This window comes from Lonchura striata, chromosome 9 (assembly GCF_050655825.1).
Source record: "Lonchura striata isolate lonStrDom1 chromosome 9, ASM5065582v1, whole genome shotgun sequence".
In the NCBI taxonomy this organism is placed as follows: domain Eukaryota; kingdom Metazoa; phylum Chordata; class Aves; order Passeriformes; family Estrildidae; genus Lonchura; species Lonchura striata.
This window is the reverse complement of record NC_140711.1, coordinates 21164777-21185056: the sequence shown is the minus strand read 5'-3', so window position 1 is coordinate 21185056 and position 20280 is coordinate 21164777. Positions and strand designations below refer to the sequence as shown.

The following is a 20280-nucleotide window of genomic DNA, read 5'->3' as shown; positions in this document are numbered from 1 at the left end:
GAGCAAGGCTAAGAAACAGGAGGCTTGACTTTCTTTTCTACTTCTCATTTTGACATCTTGACCTGTAGCAGATTGTTTTACCTTTTCAAACTTAATTTTTTCCTTTTTCACTGAATTTGCTGCAGATGATTAGCAGCATCTGTCATATATGCATCTCCCCTGGAGAAGCCTTCATCTCCAATGGTTCTTTGAGATGTCATGTCACAGTTAAGATTAAAGATTGATAAGTGACACCAGTATTAAATCTGCCAAGGCTCTGCCAACCTTTCCCATCACTGGTTTTGCATCTCCATTTGGCTTCCATTCATAAGCTAGAATTTCTTCAATAGGACCAGAGACCTGGTATCCAAACAGTATGGAATATGTTCCCTAATTTTACTTCTTGAGGGTCGGGACATGGGTTGGGAGGTAGCAATCCAAATCAGGTATGGCAGAGTTGTAGGAGGTTCAGCTGAGTCCAGGTATGACTTCCTTTGGCTCTTGCTGTCTTTGTTTCCTTTGGCACGGCTCTGAGCACTGTACAGTTCTAGAGGCTCTAAACTGAACGTGGTCTGTGTTGCATTTCGGTCTTGGTCAGGCATATCAGGAGCCTCTAAAAGGCACAAGTAGCCACTTGGTTTCATCTGAATTATTACCAGAAAAAGAAACTGAAAGTTGTTGTATCTTGCCTATACTCAGATCTGTTCTGAAAATGTTATCATTAAAAGAAGCATGGTATTATTATGAGAGCATAATTACATTGTAATTTTGCCATGTAATGTGATGTGTCTTTTTTCTAAAGGCAGGGGTTCTGCTGCAAGATGGTGTCTGTCCTCATTTGAACAACATCTGGGTCAGAAAATAGCAGGTTAGACTTTCAGCAACTGATGAGCCGACAGTCATTTACTCTTATGTAACCACTCACAAAAGCAGGAAGAACTGACATATAATGGGGACCCTTTTCTCCATTGTAGTTCAAGTCATTATTTTTTTATCTTCAAGCCATATTCCAATGTTTGCACACAGGCTACAAAGCCTGGGAGCAACCTCTGCTCAGGGAGGTCACAGTGCAGCACCATCAACATCCAGCGGCCCTGTTGTGGCCTGCCACAAGGGGAGTCACCCTCCCTCTGCTCCCCAGGGGCTTTAATTATCTTGGTAAATGGCTTTCAGAGCCTGTTTCTTCAGTCTCACTTCTGTCAATACTTACCACCCTCGTCTAGCATTTTTTCAGGGAGTCCTCTGCCTGCCAGCGTCCTTGCAGAGCAAGGTAGAGTAAATTTATAAGGGTAATCACAATGCAACCTAGACGGGTGAATTTTAGCCCACAGTTCCAAAGTAAGAAGAGAAAAAGAGTAAGCCAGTGAGTGGTTGGAGAGCAAAATATACCATATCTACATGGACTTATCTCCAGCCATGAGAAAGGCAAGAGGCTGTGAGCTGGTCTAAGGTGCTTCTAAGCATTTGAAAGACTGGAAATAGGTGCAAAAGTGTGATTCTTCCTGATGTTGATCCTATCTACATCTTACTTTATTAATTCTTGGAAACATGCTTTATGAAACTAAGCACCTAGATCTTTTTATGCCAGGTGTCTTAGCCTTATAAAGGCTTGAGTGCACATCTTTTAAATGAAGATCCAGCAGATGTAGCAGTCAGAAATCAGAGAAGGTTGCACTTCTGTAAGTCCTGAGCACCTGGTACCCACATGGGCCAGGAGACAGGAGACTCACCTTCTGTTTTCCTCTTCTTATCCACACAAGAGTGGTCAAGACTTTGCATCATGAGTGTTTCTGAAGCACACTCTCTTCAGAGACCACCACTGCTTGACAGATGGGATCTAAATCTTGCATCAAAAGCACAATTACCTTTGTTACTGTAGGTCATAAAATCCCAGCTGGAACAGGTAGCAAGCAGCGCGACTTCTTCTGTGTTTTTAATTCCCTGGTTTAGCTTGAATTGCTGGCAGTCAACATAGACATATTCTTACTTTTAAACAGAACTGATTTTTGATGCAGAGATTATTTAATGGATAATAAGTTCAGAATACTGAAGTAGCACTTAATTAAAGGGATTCCCATGATCACCTGTATGCTGAGAAAGAGAGCTGGGTTTCAAGCCATGAATGAAATTAGGTTTGTCCTGAAAGTTAGTAAATAAAAACTGATAATTTCCTGCTGTCTTCTAAGAGGAGTGAAATGTGATAATGAAATTCAGGGATGTGTCTTTCTAAAGTACAGCTGTATTCTACATGATTCTTCATGTTTAAAAATTAACATAGCCATGAAAAAAAAAAAAAAACCTGTGAGGGTGGTGGATACTTCTTTCATTGTGAGAGGGCCCTTAGTGTGCTAGGACCTGTACAGATAGATAGGAAAGCTCATCTTTCAGAAAAACCTTTGAACAATGATAAGGCTATTGGCCAACCCCCCATATTTAACAGTCCTACATGGAAACAAACCAAATCTTTCTACCTTAATTTGACAAACAGTTCGAATACAGCCCAGCTTGTTCATGATGAACTTACAAAGTAAAGTAAACACTCTGTGGACTGAAAGGGCTGAAAAATTGATAGTGAGCCATCAAGTCTTCAGCTGCAGTTCCTGAGTCTATAGCTAGTTGAGATCATTAAAAAACACGAGACCTACATGCTGGCTGTTTACGGCTCCACTTGAAATGAGCTGCCTCATCCCTGGGGGTCTCTGTGGGGATGTCATGACCTGATTAAAGCCAACAAATTGTGGCACCTTGAAGACCCCTGATTGAGGATTTCCTTGCTGAGTCTAGGAGCTGAAGATGGACTGTTAGTCTAGGACATACAGGATGGAGAAGTTTGGTTCTCCTGTTTTATGGAGATGACTTCAACCAGGAGTTTCCTCCATCCAGGATATCATAAACTCTAAATTCTCACATACAGGTAGGTATTTTGAGATGGAGTGTGTGTGTGTGTCTGCATGTGTCTAGGAATGAGTAAGGATGTTTTTCTGGACTATATTATAGGAATAATTCTCACTTCAGATAGGACTTTGAAGTGTTTAAAGCCTCAAGACATTATTTCGTCATGACTTGTAGCTAAGTTGTCAAGTGAGGCACAGGCATTCAGTTTTGGAGCTGGAGTTCGAAACCCTTCCAGCAATGCACTCTTGGATAAATCTTTGTCCCAGTAACATGAAAACAGTTGAATTTCTTTGTTTCGAGTTAGTTGTCTACATGACCTGATAGAAAGGAACCCTTTCTTTGCTTTTTAAAACTGAAACCAGCTCACCTGTTCTTTGAAGCTCTGTGCACTAAATTTGCAGTTTGCTCCCATTCCACTATGGCTCATTGTGGTGCAGTGGCATTCGAGCCTGTGGTCACACTGTAATATGTGAAAATTAAATATGGATTAGGAAAAGGGTGCATCCCTCAGAGTTCTGAAACTGAAAATATGCCAAAGACCAGGAAATTACTGTCCCTAATTTACAAACGAGGGGCTGACTGGAAGAGTTCAGATGACTCACCCAGAGTCATGCTGAGATCCAGTAGCGAAGTGGGAATTGAGCCTAGAATTCCTTCAAGTTCCATGCCTTACCCAAAACTGTGGTCACACACTTTATTTTATGTGAAAATCAACTAAAATGGACTTGTGAGCCTTGTCTGATAAGAAATCACAACCAGTCTGAAGGCTCTTCCCAGCATGCAGAGCAGAAGCTCTATTTTCCAGGGTTAGTAACAAGGCTATGAAAACAAGAAAGGAGGGAAAATGTGCTCCAGGATCACACTTGATCATTTTAACTGCTGTTAATATAATGTACCCACTAATGTTATCACACTTCAGCATTTAGGTAGTTCAAGGCTATTAGGAAAATTGATAATTTACCATAGTAATCTATTACTTTCCACTCCAGCAATCACTGTTCCACAGAAGTGGGGCACAGTGTGGCATTTGTTATTTCTTCTTCTGGTGGCATTTGTCTTATGCTGTCTTTTTTTGATAGGGTGGTTTGTCTTTTGCTAGTAGCTTTTGGGGGTATTTTAGTGTCATTAACTCAAAATGAGTTATTTCCAGTGGAGGGAAAGGACAGATTTTATCTGAGAGTGAAATGTGCTAAAAAGAATTAAACAGGACTGTCTCATTTGCTGAGTGTTCTCTAACCTCTTCTCTTCTAATGGAAATGCATCAAAACTGTTTGGTTTTTTATAAGGAATTGCTTTGACTCAGATTCAGTGAGATGAATCATAACCCACTTTCTCATCCGAGATGTGAAAAAAAAAAAAATTCCAGCTCTGCTGTCAATGTCAGCATAATCAATACAGAGCGATTCTCAGTGGTGCAAAGAGGTAGGGGAGGATTAAAAGGATGAAAAGAATCAAAAGTAGCCAAACTTTCCTGCTGGTTTTAGTATGCTGCACTGTTTTCATGTGTCCAAATGCACCTTGCTGTTCATCATGTCATGAACACATGTTTTCATGTCTCTGGCTACAAGCCAAGGTCACAACTGCTGTTCAAGGCTCAGGAGACTGTCATCTCAAACTGGCAGGCAGATCACAAGAAGCCAGCCCTGGCAGACATTTGGGATGCTACAAGCAGCCAAGAGTAAACCTGTTTTGATTTGTGAAACCTGCAATTGAGATGTCCCCTGCCTGTACTGTGCCAGCACAGACTGTGTCAGCTGAGCAGGAGAGAGTGGCAAAGCACTGTGCCTGTCCCATGGCCCTGCTTAAGCCAGCCCCATTGAGGGAAACAGACAATGTCAATAGCAGTAGCATCACTGTGGGTGCAAAGTGGAGATGGGAGACTACATCTGATACCTTGTCACCAGCTTTCATTTAGGAACTTGCTAGTTTGCTGGGGTTTTTTTGCCTTTTTTTTTTTTTTCCTTGTGTGTCTGCCAAGACATGCACAGAGATGTAGAAATAATTACTTCTGGAAGTGAGAAATAAGAGCCAAACCTCTGAAAAGCTATGTTCACAGCACCAGGGTAAAAAGGGGACAGTACAGGTAGTGACATGAGTTCTGACAGTTCACAATTGCATCTCCTCATTGAACACAAGTGGTTCAGTAAAACACCATTGCAATAACAGACCCCTTTGTTAAGAGTTTAGAGGTATGGGTACAACCATCTTCCACAGCCTAAGGCACTGTCCACTGCTAAGGACAGACAGCTGGATGTGGGATGTGAATTACTTAGTTTTGTAGATTCTTCCAAATCACCGTCCCAGCCATGTGAAGTTGTCCATTTAAAGCTGTGAATCAGGCTGTATTCAGTTAGCATCAGTGTTGAACTTTAATATACAATTTCCTCAACAAATTCTGGTTGCAGACAATATCTTGAGAGGTTAATAACTTACTATCTGCTCAGTACATGTTCTGATTCTGTCTGTACTGTCAGGGGCAGGCTGGGCAGGTGATATGCTGCATTCTTTGTGAGTGTAGGTTGAAAGAAGAGAAACTCTTTGTGGGGATTTTAGTTGCTTTTGTTGTCATTTAAAATTACACTTGAAAAAAACCCAGCTTTTAAAATTTCTCTATTTCCTCACTATGTGCTTGCTGTGAAAGACAAGTGAATTCAGCATGCGACTCTCAAAAAAACTGCAGAAAGCCTTAAGCCTTTTACCTTGAATTTTCTCTTGTGTTGATGAATACCTGGGACATGGCAATATTGACTTTACACTCTTTTTAGTGCAGAGTTTATGATCACATGAGCTAAGGAATTGTGTCTAGCTGAGCTGAAGGGAGACATTTAGAAAGGACTCTAATGTGGGTCCTTTATGCTGTGCAGAAGACTGTCATATGAAGCCAGTTCTTCAGGACAGGAAAGTCCTAGTGACTGTCACTGCCAACGTGGAGCTAATTCTGGTCATGTGTTCTTGTCGTCATCTCCACGAGCTGTGCAGCTGCTTCTCATTTCTGTCCCGTGGCTGAAATTAGTGAGAATCCTAAAATGCATAAATAAATATGTGAGTGTGTACACATATATATAGGGCAGGAAACTACCTGGAGTCTGATTCTAGTGGCGATCCTTTCTTTCCCATTCTCCATCTCGACATCCCACATCAACTGATCAGTTTTTGATGCCTACGTGGGTCATGTGAAGTGTGACTCTCTACAGCACTGGCAAATCTGATGTGTGTTGTTTAGAGGAGGGAGGAAGGTAAGGTAGAAGGCAAGACTGGGGAAGGTATGGCTACAACTACAGTGGATGTTTGGGTGGGACATTTTAAAATACTCCATCTTTTATCTGTACATGCCTAAAACCGTTGCCTTCTTCTAAAGATAAAATGGCAAAGCACAGGCTTCAGTGTGCTGTGCTTGTGTAGTTCCATTAGGCCACTACTGATGCTAGGACCACTATAACCTCTTATTCTATGTATACTCAATTTCCATGCATGGCAACAAAAAGGGGAGGAGAGTGAAAAATGGAAGTTTCCCATGATCAGATTTATTTCTGCTGTTTCTTCACAGGCAAAATTCAGAAGGTGAAGGAAGTGGAGAATGTGCACTGAAGATGTGCACAGCTGGTGCATTGCCATCTCCATGGCATCCCTCTGTCAGAAAGGCAGCTGAGGAGAGCCACAAGGTCTGTGTCAGTTACATGGCCAGCTCCTAGTGAAAGCTTGTCATTTGAACTCTTTCAGTCTCTTTCTGCCCTGCTGTCTCTAAATTGAGTGAGGAATGGAAGTTGCTTTGTTCACTCACCAGGGAAGAGTCACATACTTTCATGAGGGCTTACGTAAAAACCCACACCAATAATGCAAGTTTTAGGAGCTTCAGCAGGAGGGTCAGAGACAGGCTTTGGAAAAGCCCCCAAACTTAGGCCAGAGGGCCATTGCTGCTCTGGGATTGGAGATCTGTGCCCTGAGCTAGCTCTGGTCATGCCTGGTCATGAGTAAAGTGGTTTTTGTTCATAAGGCCCATTGATCCAAGTGTGGCTTGGTCCTTTAAAAAAAAAAAAACAATACTTCACAGAAAGCCAATTAGTCTTGGGATCTTGGTGGGTTTTCTGTTATTTCTTTGCTCTGATTACAGCAGGAGGTTGGGTGAGGAGCCATAACTAAGCTGTTCCATGTCTACAGACTTTGCTTCCTTCTGTTTTGTACAATTGCAAGGTGTGCACACACAGTCTTGGTGTGTATTGCCCTTTGTGGCACAACTGTCAGGGAAGACAAGGTGGCTGAACTGTGGCCTTGAGTCCCATGTAAGTGACAGAAGTCCTGGTACTATGAGTAACAGCTGTTAGGTAGCAAGTAGGAATGGTGTGCATCCAGCAAATGTCTGATTACAAGAGCTGTTCTGGCCTAGGGAAATTGCAGAACATTTTGTTTAGAAGAACAAACATTTCACAGGATGATGTTCTGGAGCATGGTCTAATTGTGGCACATAGTGGCTCACATCTCTTTGAGACTGAAGATTGAGAAGAAGGTGCTGCAACTGACATCAGCTTGGCTAGAGTAAAATCAGTCTGGCTGAATAAATACTGCCTAAATTCTTAGGACATCAGTGTGTGCAGTAGCTTCATTCCTGTGTTCTGGGGACAGGGGAGAACAGAACAATATACAGCACAAATAAGACTGTAAAATGAGATATTAATATTGTTTCCCCATGGCAATTTACTAATTTTGTGTCACTCTTAGCTGGGAATATTTCATGACCCTTAATACCTCAGATAGCGCTCATTTGCATGAAAAGGAGCTCGTAAGACTTTAGTCTGTGATTTCCAAAATGCCAGTCTCTCTCCTTTTCCTATGGTGAGGTTCTTTTGACTTTCTCATGAAGCAATACTGGAACTCAGACTTTTTTGTAGGTGTTCTAATGTTTGGATGTGGATCTGAAACTTTCCTCAAACTCTTCTGGAGTCATCTGGTCTAGAACATGGTTGTAGACTTCCCACAAGCTACATAATGCATTTTGTTTTGTACGTCCTCATCTGTGCAGGGATGCTTAGAACAATGGAAAACAATGAAAGCAATTTCTCAAATGTTTGAAGTACCAAAAAGTCCTGTTTTGAAGGCTTTTGTAAGTTGTAGCTTTCCATTAGGACATAAGTCTCCCACACTGTTTCCTATGCTGGGGTGGGCATAATAGCTTCTCTGACTTACCCATCACATCTGACTTTGTCAACATAATAAAGCTGCATCATTTTACATGAAAGTGGAAACCAACTGACTTAGACCAGTGTTGGGTTTGGTCATATAAATTCAAAAGAAGTCAACTAAGTTTACATCAGCTAAAATCAGGCTTGGTATAAACTGTCCCTACATTTATGTCAGATCTAAATTTAGAGGTCTAGTGGATTTCAAATGATTCCATTATCACATGTAAACAAGCCCATCAGTTTTCCCTACTGTCACACCAAAGAGTTTAATGAGGATTAGATACACTTACTGTTTTCACAGTGAACTCCCATGAATGTAAGAAAGCAGCAAAGAGCACCCTGAAAGTTCAGAGCACAGCGATTTGCCAGCTTTGCTCATACAGAGTTGCCGTCACTGGTACAGCATGTTCGGGACGTTTTCCAACACCAAGTTTTTGGCAAACACTTACAATCCCTGATGATGATGGCCTTTTTGAATGCCTGCTCAAGGGCATTGGACTGGCAGAACTCATCATGAGCTCTGGATATTGAATCAGTCCATTCCGATTGGTTCAGCCGTGGGAGGGAGGAGGGAAAGCTTTTGTGGTTTCAGTTTCCATTGGCACAAAATTTTCAGGTCATGAATTGTGTGAATAATTCAAGAGACAGGGATTGGTGCCCTTAGCATGGAAGCCTTTAGCATGGAAGCCAATTCAGGAAGACTCTTCCATCTTACTGGTACTAAGATGAGTGATGAGTGATGAATAGTACTTTGAGCACGCCTTTGTAGATGCCGGTCAACATCAGAGCCTCCTCATAGAGAGCTTAAGGTGAAATGTCAGGACAGTCTTTAATCATGACAAATGGATCAGTACCCACAATTCTCATCTCTCCTACTATTAGTCAATAGGCCCTAGAGTCAAAACCACCACTTCAAACAGATCAAACTTAATGCCACTAAGGAGCTTGGTTTTATGGTGTGAGGTTTTTTAACTTATTATTTTTTAAACCTTGCTAGTTTTGAATCAAAAGCTGTAGGATGTATGAGAATGACACATGCAATAGTGCAGATGGATTTCCACATACTTTCTTTAAATAAAATAATAATTGTTATAAATATATATCTCATGTTTTACACTAATTCACTCATAGTGGAGGCCAAGCAAGAAAACTTTGATACCATTATGTAGCAAGCTCTGAGAATGTGGCAATCAGGTGAGCATAATGATCTGTGGATACTTGATATGAGTGCTTCATCATGGACTCCAGATGAAGCATGTGCCACTGGGAGGTTATTCTCAAAGTAGAGAGTTATCAGTATTACTTTCCATCTACCCTGGCCAGTAAAAGCAGGTCCCATGACCCAAAGGAGGAGCAGAATTATAGTTACTGCTTAATTATATCAGTGTAATAAATATGTAAAAATCAAATGACATTTTAAAAGGACTTTTGCTTTCAATACCAATGTCACATTTTAAGCTTATGATATGTGTGGTCATTCTGAATAGGAACAAATATTGAATGTCCCCTGCAGAATCAGAGTGCTTCTCCATCCCAGGTTGTAAAGTTCCTATTACTTGTCCAAGAGAGTAAACAAATATTGGATTTCATACCTGGTTGGAAAAGTCTCAGATTTTGGGGTGAAGAAGGAAACCTCTGTCTAGTAGGTTTTTTTAATGGGAAAAAAAAAAAAATTTAAAAAAAAAAAAAAAAGCATTACTTGATTCCAGCTACTGAGAAGTTCGGAGTGATGGAATTCATTGCAAGGAAGAGTGGATGCTCAGCATACAGGTGAGGTGGTTTCCAGTGCCTGAGGGATGTGATTTATGGCAGGGCTGCTGTCAACACACAGACAGTGCATGTTTCAAAACAGCAAGGAAGCTTTGGGCGGGTGCCGGATTGTGAAAGGCTGGGTTTTCAAAAGACCTGAAATAAATGAGGTGTTGGTTGAAATTTGGTATGACATCTTCTAATGCATCCAGACACCTTTGAAAACCTCAGGCCTCAATGTTGTTGGGTCTGTGAGATCTGCCATTTGTTCAGGACACTACTCTTTGTCAGATCCAGCCTTTCTTCACTTTTTTTTTTGTTTTTCCTCTTTCACTTTTGGCAGTGGGGAGATAGGTTCCCTCCTTGTGTTTTGGATTTTGTCAGATGTTTTTCCTCAGGCAAGCATGCAGGAGGCATTCCAGGTTGGTAGGCCAGAGCCAATGATACAAGAAGCATCTCTGACTCAAAACCTTGCCATTACTCAGGCAATTTCATTTTCACCACTGAAAAGAGCCTTTGGTAAAAATCAATTCATGGCACCCCTTCCCAGTGATGCCACGAGGCAGAGACAAGCTGCGGAATACCAGCTGGAGCACAGTTGGGCTGTGGAAGAGTGAATTGAGTCATTCATACCCAGCCATGAATGTGATTTTTGGCTGGGCTTGAGTCTGTTTAACACACTGATGGTGCCTATCCTGGGTTTATGGAATGGATTGGTTGGGCAGGGGGACAGAAGTGGTTTGAAGTGCCCTTGTGCAACATGGACACAATTGCAGATGAAGGTCTTTGGGACAGGGGACATTGTTTGCTCTGTGTTTGTCCTGCACCTAACATCACAGAGCTGTGCCCCATTGCTTGGGCTCCTTGAGCCTGCTTTCATGCTGGAAATGGCAAACCCAACCACAGTCCTTTGGGAATGTGGTAAAAGACAGCTCCTTTTTTGACCTAGACATGAAGGCTGCTGTCTGTATCAGTGTGAGTCCCTTCTCAGAGCTGGTCCCTTCTGACTGCACTCTTGGTTCAGCTCTGTAAGAAAGCTGAAAGCTCAGGAGAATTTGATCTATTTAAGGTGTGCTTGTGCTGAGCAGCAGCGTGAGCCTGTGGACAGTCAGTCGCTGGTCCTCCCCAGCTGCAGGAGTGGCTGGGAGAAGCTGCATGAACCATTGCACAGTGAGCACCAAGCCTCTGAGGAGAGCAGCTCGTCTGGCCTCCAGCCCTGCTCTGTGTTACAGCCACTGCTTAGGGACAGGGTCAGGTGCAGCAGCCCCTGAAATCACCCTCCACTGCTCTAGCAGTGCTCTCTAGTGCTCTCCTGGGCTGGGGAGGGACCAGGCTGGGGCAGCACACTCATGTACCTGCCAAAGGACCCAGACAGGCTGGGCAGAGCTGCCCCACATAGCTGCTGCCTGAGGCTGCTGCCACTGGCACCCCCCTGTAATGACAAGGTATTGATTTTGTGACTTTCCAAAAGAGTATCCTGAAATTTGGTGCAGCATTAGAGAATGAGCCCAGTGGGACAGGGGATAGTTCAGCTCCTCTGCCCTTGGCCCCTGATGAGGGTGGGAGGAGGAGTGATTCCTGCCTGGTATCCTGCCTTCCTTTCCCTACAGGAGATTCATACAAGCATGGTTGGCTCACCTTGTGTGCTGTAATATATTTGGTGGTTTCACTGTCCAGGGTTTATCATACAATATGTCTTTGCAAGTGTGAGTGCAAGGGGAGTGGCTCAGTGGTTGTTGCTGTTGGGATCACCAAAACTGCCAAAATTTGTCTCATCTACAGCTCAGCCAGCAACTGTTCCCCTTTGCTTTGTTTTTCCCTTCCTAAGAGGGGTAAACCCCACAGAATCAGCTTTGGGATAAATTGCCCAGAGAGAGATTTCCTGACAGCCCCACTAGGACTTGGCTGGTAGCCTCACCTTTGCCAGGACTTTAGTAAGAGTGCTGCTGAGGTTGTTCCCTGGATGCCACATACTGGTAACATCTCACTAAAAAATAAGATTTCAGTATTAGTGATGTGTTCCAAGGAAAAGAGTCATTTTTGCTTTAAAAAGTCTTAATTTTCCTATGGAAGTAGAATAAAATAAGAGGTTTCTCAGCTTTTTAAAACATGGAAAAGGCCCACTTTCTTATAGCCTTTATAATTTTTGCTTGATACTTATTTGAAAAAAAAGGTTTTTATGTGTCTTGCTTTTTGAACTTACTACATGCAATCAGAGAGGAGTAACGGTGCAGGAATGTGGGAGACTTCTGTGAAAGTATGCTTTTTTTTTTTTTTTAATTATTTTAGTACCAAATGATATTATTGCAGTCCTTAGTTGAGCATTTATTGGCCGAGTTTTTTTGGTTTTTTTCTTTTTTTTTTTTTTTGTACAAATTAGTGCTTTGAAAGTCTTACCCCCAAACACGAACACGTTTAATTAAAACGAATAATTATGAAATATTACTTCTTTCAACCCAGCTCTACACTTGCAACTTGAAGCTACCTCTTTAGCATGGCGGTGCCCGGCTCGGGCCGGGCTGGGAGCGGTGGGGAGGGGAAGCAGGAGCGCCGGCACACGGCCGGGGCCGGGGCTGTGTTTGCCGTGCTGCAGAGCCGGGTGGTCGCAGGGGCTGCGGGAGGAATTGCCCCCGCGCCTGCGGAGCTGCCAGCAGCGCCTTCGTCCTCTGCTCGCCGAGCCGGCTCCTCGGGGATGTACAGCCGCAGCCTCCGTCATCTGGCAGCTTTCATCGGCATTAAAGGAAACATTTCTAAAGGAAATAGACTACATTTTACTCTCTCCCTTGCATTTCCTTGATCGGTTAGCAAAGGGAGGAATGTTTCCTCTCTCCTACTCTCTTTCTCACCCTCTTTTTTTTTTTAATTTTTTTTTTTTTTTTTTTTTTTTTTTTTTTTTTTTTGTCTCCAGATGTAAGCGGAGTTCTATTTCAAGCCGTTCGCACATGGTAAAACACGTGCCAAAAAGTTGACACGATGTAACAACAACAACAGGAGGAAAAAAAAAAAAATTCAAAGCTTGCTTGCAAAAAAAGGTGTCTGGGACCTTAAATATTGTAGAGCATCACTGACCCCCACTGGGCTGGCACACTCACTGCACATCATCCAGCCTGGGGACTGGCACCACAGCGATGTGTGGGGCTCCGGGACACACCAGCCTGCGAGGGGGAGCATCTTCCAGTCTGTCCTTGCAGCTTACACCCGAGCCTGTCCGCTTTCCTCATGGCCATCATGAATGGAGTGAGCAGGCATTGCCTTGGCTTGCTGGGAGGGGCATTGTGGTTGGATGGCAGAAAGGCTCACTAGTGGTACAGTTAGGTACCTGCTGAGATTTTTTGTCCAAGTGCTTGGTGAAATCTCTGTTGCTGGAGGTTTTTGGGAACAGGTTTAACAAGTATCTATCAATAATGCCGTAGAGAGAATTGGTGCTGCCTTCGAAGCAGTAAGATTGTACTACATTGTGGCTGCAATAATTTCAGGAGGTACCTCTCATTGTAATCTGCTTTAAATGAGAAACAAGCTGTATTGTCTCTTGTGTCCCAGGATGTTGAGGAGAGGGGGATGTAGATGGGTAAAGGATCACCACCACACAGGCGTTGAATGAAGCAGAGCCTTTCTTTCTCTGTCAATAAAGAGAGGATAGTAGCAGAGGCATAGAACTCTGTGTGTTCAGTTGCTATGTGGCTCAACCAGACTGCCAGAGTATGATGCCATGGTCCACACAAGTAGCAAATTCCATCTCCTGTGGGAGGGATTTTAGCAAGATTGGTGCTGGGAGCTCCCTCTGAAATGGAGTTTTTATGCCACAGGCCCTTCTTACCATCAAGTCTTTTCAGAGATGGCCTTGTGGTTAAAGAAACCAGACTGTGATTGAGAAGAAAGATATGGTTTAAGTTCCTGGCTCCATCATAAACTTCTTGTATGACCCTTGGAGGGTTATTTAACCTGTGTGGGTCTCAAGTTACCTGCCTGCATGCTGGGTGTCCTAACAGTCCTCTGCCTTCCTTGGGGTGTTGGAAAGGTTCACTGTGAGGCCTGGAGATCAGCTGGGATAGTAATCTTGTGATGAGCAGCATGAAGAAATGTTTGAGAAGGTAAAGTGTTGGCAGAGTGAACCTGCACAGTTGCAATGCATTTGCTCTGTGATGTGGAGTGGGACCTCCGGGGCATACTGAGAATGTGTCAGGTTTTTACAGCCAAGCAAAGTGAGAATATGAAATTGTATTGTGGTTGGAGGAAAGGGATGCAAACAACACAAGAGTGCAACTACTGCACAGTGCTGTACAGTACAAGTGACAAGTAGGTCACTGCAGGGACCTGTACATCTGGAGTCAAGTGCAACACAGTTAAAGCAGAATAACCAGGACACAGTAATTAAATCATGGCCTTGAATTTAATTTATGAAGTGTTTCAGGCACACATTGCAGCATGAATCTGTGTTTACTGTGAAAGATTGTGTTTTCTGACGTCTGCTGAAGAAGGGGGAATTAGGATTGATCTGTCTCATGTCCAAAGGCTGTGTAAGACAATTGATGCCTACAGCCTGCTACTGTCAAATGGTGACACTTCAAGCTTGGATCCTGGCACAATAAACCATTGCCAAGGGATTCCCACTCAGTGAAAAGTCTTGAGTTCAAAAGTAAGAAAAGAGTAGGTAAGGAAAACAATAGTAAGATGAGCTAAATAACAGTTTTCTACAAAATGTACAAAATGCCTCTGGGTTTCCCTCTGTACCATTATTGCAGTGCCCTGAGTGCCAAAATGTCAGAATCACTCTGGGACAAATATGATCAACACATTTGTGTCTAGCATAATCAGTTAGGCACATACCTCCCACGCACTGTAGAAGGACATAAGCCATCCCTTGTGGATCAGAGATCCCTCTTCTATTCCCTTTGAATATTCCCTATTTGCTGGATGAATCAAAGAACGCAGGACCTTGTAGGGTACTTCAGAATTGCCGAAGCTCTGAAACTGGGAGTTAAGATCTCCTGTTACACTGTTATCCTAATAATCAATTTCTGCTCCTGCATCCCCTTAAAATGGAGTAATTGTGCCTGTCTGACATAGGTGTCCTGAGGAATCCCATGTGCTTGGGAAATGCTTGAAAACCCTTGGATAAAAGTCACTAGGAAAGAGGAGGGAGAGAGGGGAAAGTCTTGTTACATTGTTGACTATGGTCAGCGTTGTCCTCGAAATGCTGTTTTGTCATCAATATTTCTTCATTAGGAATAATGATTTTTCCACATTTACTGCCAGCTGATTCAAAGCCATCCAAAAGCAGAATGTGTCATGAATCTCTAAAATGCATTCGCTGGCAAACTTTAAACAGAGATGATTAGAAAAATAATGCAGCGGAAATACTGTGTGTCTTGAGGCTGCTAGGGGAACTTTTAGTGAGATATTTTGTTCAATGTATTTATCTATTTTCAAAGTGTTCTTGGTGCCATTTTGCAAAGGCATTGTGCTGTATTTTTTAGTTCTTTCTTGCATTGTGTATCAGGGCTGCAGTGAGAGCTGGGGAATACACTTAGCTGATCAAGGGAAATTGTGTAATTGATAGGCACCGAGGATATGACCTTGTGGTGTATTCCCACAGTACAGTTAGATGGGAAACAGTTTTTTCCATCATGCAGAATTTTTTGAGATATCAACGTTTTTTCCCCATGTTTCAGCAAATGCAGAACCTCCCTACTTTGATGCTTTTATCAGAAAATTATCCCCTATCTCTTCTCTACATAGAATGCATGCTTTGAATTCATGAATTTAAGCCTTTTGTGGAGAGGTTTGCACATTTTCTCTCTCCTTTCTCAGCTCTTGGCATCTGTAGTTACTGCCTGAATTGTCTGTGTTAGGCACTGTACATCACAGTGGTGCTGCCAATGGCTTAATGTCTAAGTAGATATGACAGAAATATAATGCTGTAGCCTAGAAAGGCTACTCAAGTCCCTGGATGTGCAAACAAGAGCATCTCAAGCCACCTGTGTGGAGTTACATTGCCTTTATCCTTGGGTCCATTATGATTGCTATCAGAATATTACTGCCATAAGGATTAGTTTGACATGTACCTATCATCCATCTTCACTGGTGGATGTTTGTCCCATTTGCTCATGTTCCTAATCTGACATTTAAAAGTGATGCATGTTCCAGATAAGTTGGACAACCTGTGCCTAATTCTTCATCTCCAGATTGTGCCCAGTTTCTGGCCAAATCTTAAGAACTTTGCTGAGTAACAGCTCAGATTATGGCCTTTCCTATTCATTTTCACAGTTAAAACCTGCATCCAAGCTCCAGTGACCTTGAATCTCTGCAACATCCTTTTTAAAAAATTCAGTTTCTCTCTATTCATGTTCAACTAGCTGCAGAAATAACTCTCTGGCTTCTAACTTAGGCCAGATAATTTTTGCCTCTTAGCCGTAGAGTCATAGAATATCCTAAGTCGGAAGGGGCCCACAAGGATAATCAAATCAAACTCCTAAACATCTTTCCTCTGGTTTCATTTCTGCCTCATATCAAACAGAAGCTTCATGTCTTTACCTGTGTGACCTGTAATGACCTATTTCCACCCTTCTTCCTCTAGTATTCTCTAGTGACATATCAACTCATCCTTCCCATCTGAAGTTGTCTATGTTCAACCTTCAAGCACTTACATTCTCTTTTGTGTTGTCTTTGTCCTTTCTTCAGAAGCATTCCATTAAACTTCCTTTAAACTCCCTCCGGGTCCTCTTTCAAATTCTTCCTTAACCTTTTCCTTTGCTGTGCTGTCTACAGACTCCTTGTCAACAGTAAAACATTTAGAGTGCTAAGACCACAGCTTCCCTTGCTGACTGGTTTTGTCTGATTGTTTCCTTCTATTCCTATCACTACCTGGTTGTTATTGCTTGTATTAGATTAGGTTGTAAACTCCTGCAGTTGTGCCCTTCTTTGAATTCTGTGTTGTCCCAATACCCAGCAGAATGGATCTGTTCTATAATCTGAGCAGCCAGGATCTGTGGTGTTATAAGTGAAAACCATGTAATAGGAGTAATGAGATAACAAGAAGTTAGAACATGGCATCCTGTGCAATATGAGCTCCTCTCCTCCCTTCCCCCTCTTCCTTCAGATTCACAATATTTCAAAATTTTACACAACAGAAGAGAGTAACTGGGGAAGTTTCAGAATAGAGTGTAGTAGCTGATGTGTCCTTTCAGCTGCTGAAGTGTTTCTGTGTAATCCACTCACTAACGATGGCATTTTCAGCAGGGAAGCCTCTGCAGGCACTTCTGTACATCCCCCCAAGGTAAGACCACCATGTGGCAGCCAGGCTGGGCTGAAGGAAGGTCACAGCACGGCCAAGGTTACGAACCTCTTCCATGCAAAAATAGAGGACTCCGGTCTCCCAGGCTTGCTGCCAACTATTGCCTTCTAGTTTTGCTGAAATGATCTTGAAAAAGGATCTAAAAAGGGCTGAAGGGGCAAAAGAAGAATGTTGAAATGACATAGTTTTTCATCTTCATGCAGTTTAGTGCTAATTTTGTTCTTTGTCTTTAAGCTACCTTTTAAATGCTGTTTGTGGAAAGCAAATGGGTCACGTTGTTCTGTGTTTCTACTGTAATACGCTGCCTGCTATTTTTCTCTTAGATTATTTGTGTAATCTTTTTTGTGCAATCTGTTTGTTCTTGAGTCTTGCAAACTTTGCCTTTGCTACTTCTTTCCCAATAAGCAGTGCAACTTGTTCTGCGTTCACTCATGGGTATTCTGCACACAACGGACTGGGTTATTTGAGACAGTGTGAAAATATTAAAATGGGGAACATGTGTGGGCACTTAATTGTGGTGAGCCCAACCACAAATACCTTCGCCGTTGGTAACTGGCACAGAGGAAAAGCAGACCTTTGTTTTGTTTTTATCAGACATAATGGTAGATACATTGTTTTTAGTGGGGTTTTTCTGGTTTTCTAAGGAAATGAGGCTTGTGCAATCGCCCTGCCTGTGTGCATGTGCCTGTCTGCTTGTCAGTTCCTCCTTCACCAACACTTGAAACTAATAGCCATTTTCAACTACATTTGAGCGAGTTGCAGGAGTTGGGAGAAGAGACAGGTTTTTGCAGAAGCCTTGTGAGTTCCCAGATTGCACCAAGGTTTGCACAAGGTGCAGTTTCCAGTGATCACATTGCTGCAAACCAGATCGGTGTGTATTTGCCCATGTGCCTTTAAGTGGATCCAGCCACCCAACTGTAAGCTCCCAAATTTGAATATATTGGCTTATTTGCTTTTACCTTTTGGGTGAGTGAGACAGTTGGGACAGTTGCTAGGCACAGAACATGTGTTTTGATTCTCACTGGAGTGGCCATGTCTCATGAAGAACGTGGTTTGCTCAAGGCCACAGTGTTATAATTTGCATATAAACTTATAAAAAAGGAAGCTTTCTTTAAGCTGTCCAGTGTGAGAGTTTATAGGAGTATTTCTGTCTGTGTACTCAATAGCAGAAACTGAACTTCTTATAAATGTAGACAGGTTAAGTCTGTCACTGCCACAGTGGGAATCTTCTGTGGAAAAACCCAGAAAGAGGAAGGAAAGCCTCAGGAAATGAACTTAAAGGGGAGAAGTTGGCCAAGACTCAGGTTGTGCTACTCTTTGGTTTGTACGTGAGCACCAGCAGTGTAGTTGGGGAATACCTCAGAGCCATGGGGGAATGTAGCCTCAGGCCACCTTTGGGAGGCAGAGAAGATGTCTTTATTCCCTTTGCTCAAAGAGGGCACAGAAGTACAAAGGCACTGAGCAACAGATTACAGGAGTATGTATTTGAATTAGGAAACAGACCCAGGTCTCCTGATACAAGTGCAGCCAGAAGTATGGTCTCCATGTAGACAGCTTCTTCAGCATATGGAGAGATGCCTTGGTCAAAGAGGAAGATAAATGCTGAAGCACACAAGAGCTGGCTAAATTATGTGTGTTAGAAGAGAAGGAGGAGTTGAAAGGATTCCCACATGTTCTGCTCAGATGTTAACAAAGAAAGCTGAGAAGTGTTTGCATAGACACTACATTATTCCATGTCCAAATGCCTCATAAAAATAATACCGGATGATCACAGAATGGCACACTAGGGAAAATAAATTCTTCAGCGGAATATTCCCTCTGGAAAAACACTGTGTAAAGTAATACACTAATGGCTTTCAATTTCATGTTTTATATATAGAGATATTAACTGCTCCCCAGACGTCTCTTCGTGTTACAGCCCAGCTACACGAGATGTTTGGAGAAGGCCCTGGAGCAGCTCTGTGCTGTCCACACGCAGGGCTCAGCAGGGCTCTCCTGTGGTACCCAGGAGGTGTCTTCTGCCTCCTTCTCAGTGCAGTGCTCGCTCCTGTGGTTCTCTCCAGTGGGTTTGGATTTTTTTCTTCCTAGCCCTCATGGTTTTTTCCATTCTTCCCCCATGCTCTGTAGCCTTACTACCATGCTGGGAAACCTGAATTCCTTTTCTGTTCATAAGAAAGGAGTCCTCTTTAGAAGTGTTACAGTGGAGTGATTAAAGCACAACAGTGACAATCAAAACCCTAATAACAAATGCTAAGGAAAGTTAAGTTTAAATACATCATTATTAATTCCATTTGGGGGAATTCCAGACTTGTCTAGATTCTTCTGGTGAGTTATCCCTCCACACTGATCATTCTGGGAGCTGTTTGAGCCAGGAACTGTCTGTCCTGTATAAAGGCAGCTACAGCTATGCCATTGTAGCAAATCATAATGATCTGGATTCTTTTCCAAGCTTTCCGAATATATCTCAAATGTGTATATATATCATCCTGCCACATCCTGAGGGATCCAAAAGTAGCTTACATGCTTTGTTCCCTGAATGTAGCTTGTTGGAGTGTGGGACAGGCAGGAAAGAAGTCATGACTGTGGGGACATTGTCAGTGTACAGTGAAGGGCTGCAGTCTTGCTCTTGAGATGACAAGACAAGTCTAACTTGTATAAGTTGTGCAGTATTTGCATTAAAAGACCATGCAATAAACAGACCATGGTGTGAGAGAGCATTGTATCATCACTGGATTATGTAATTATTATCAGGTACATATTATTTCTATATGTCTTTATTAATAATTCTATACTGAACTCAGCTTGTACCTCAGCTCTTTCTTCCCTTCCCACCCTCACTGACCACACCACTCCACCCATGAAGTCTTCAAGAAGTGCAGGGTCCCAAGGCTGGTATCACCAGTTATTCTTAAACTGGGGAGTACAATTTTGAGTGGGGCAATGCCCCAGATCATAGTTACTCTATTACCTTTGGTGGGGTTCTCCTGTGTAATGTGGCTGACCTCGTCCTTAAGGCCTTTCATTTTCTACATCAATTGTTATGTAAGTACATCAGAACTTAATGGGCTATCTCCATTTTCTAGAGCCCAAATGGCAGAGAAAAATGGCTAAGGTGTGCCTTCTACCCACCTCTTCCATCATCTCTGCATCACAGTCTTCCCTAGGTAAATGTCTTTCCCATGAGCT

The 20280-nt window shown here is 42.6% G+C and overlaps 1 protein-coding gene across 37 annotated transcripts in view; it reads left to right on the top strand.

Moving 5' to 3' along the window:
* LPP (LIM domain containing preferred translocation partner in lipoma) overlaps window positions 1–20280 on the top strand; it is a 352923-nt gene that overhangs the window by 273942 nt on the left and 58701 nt on the right. The window lies entirely within an intron of this gene.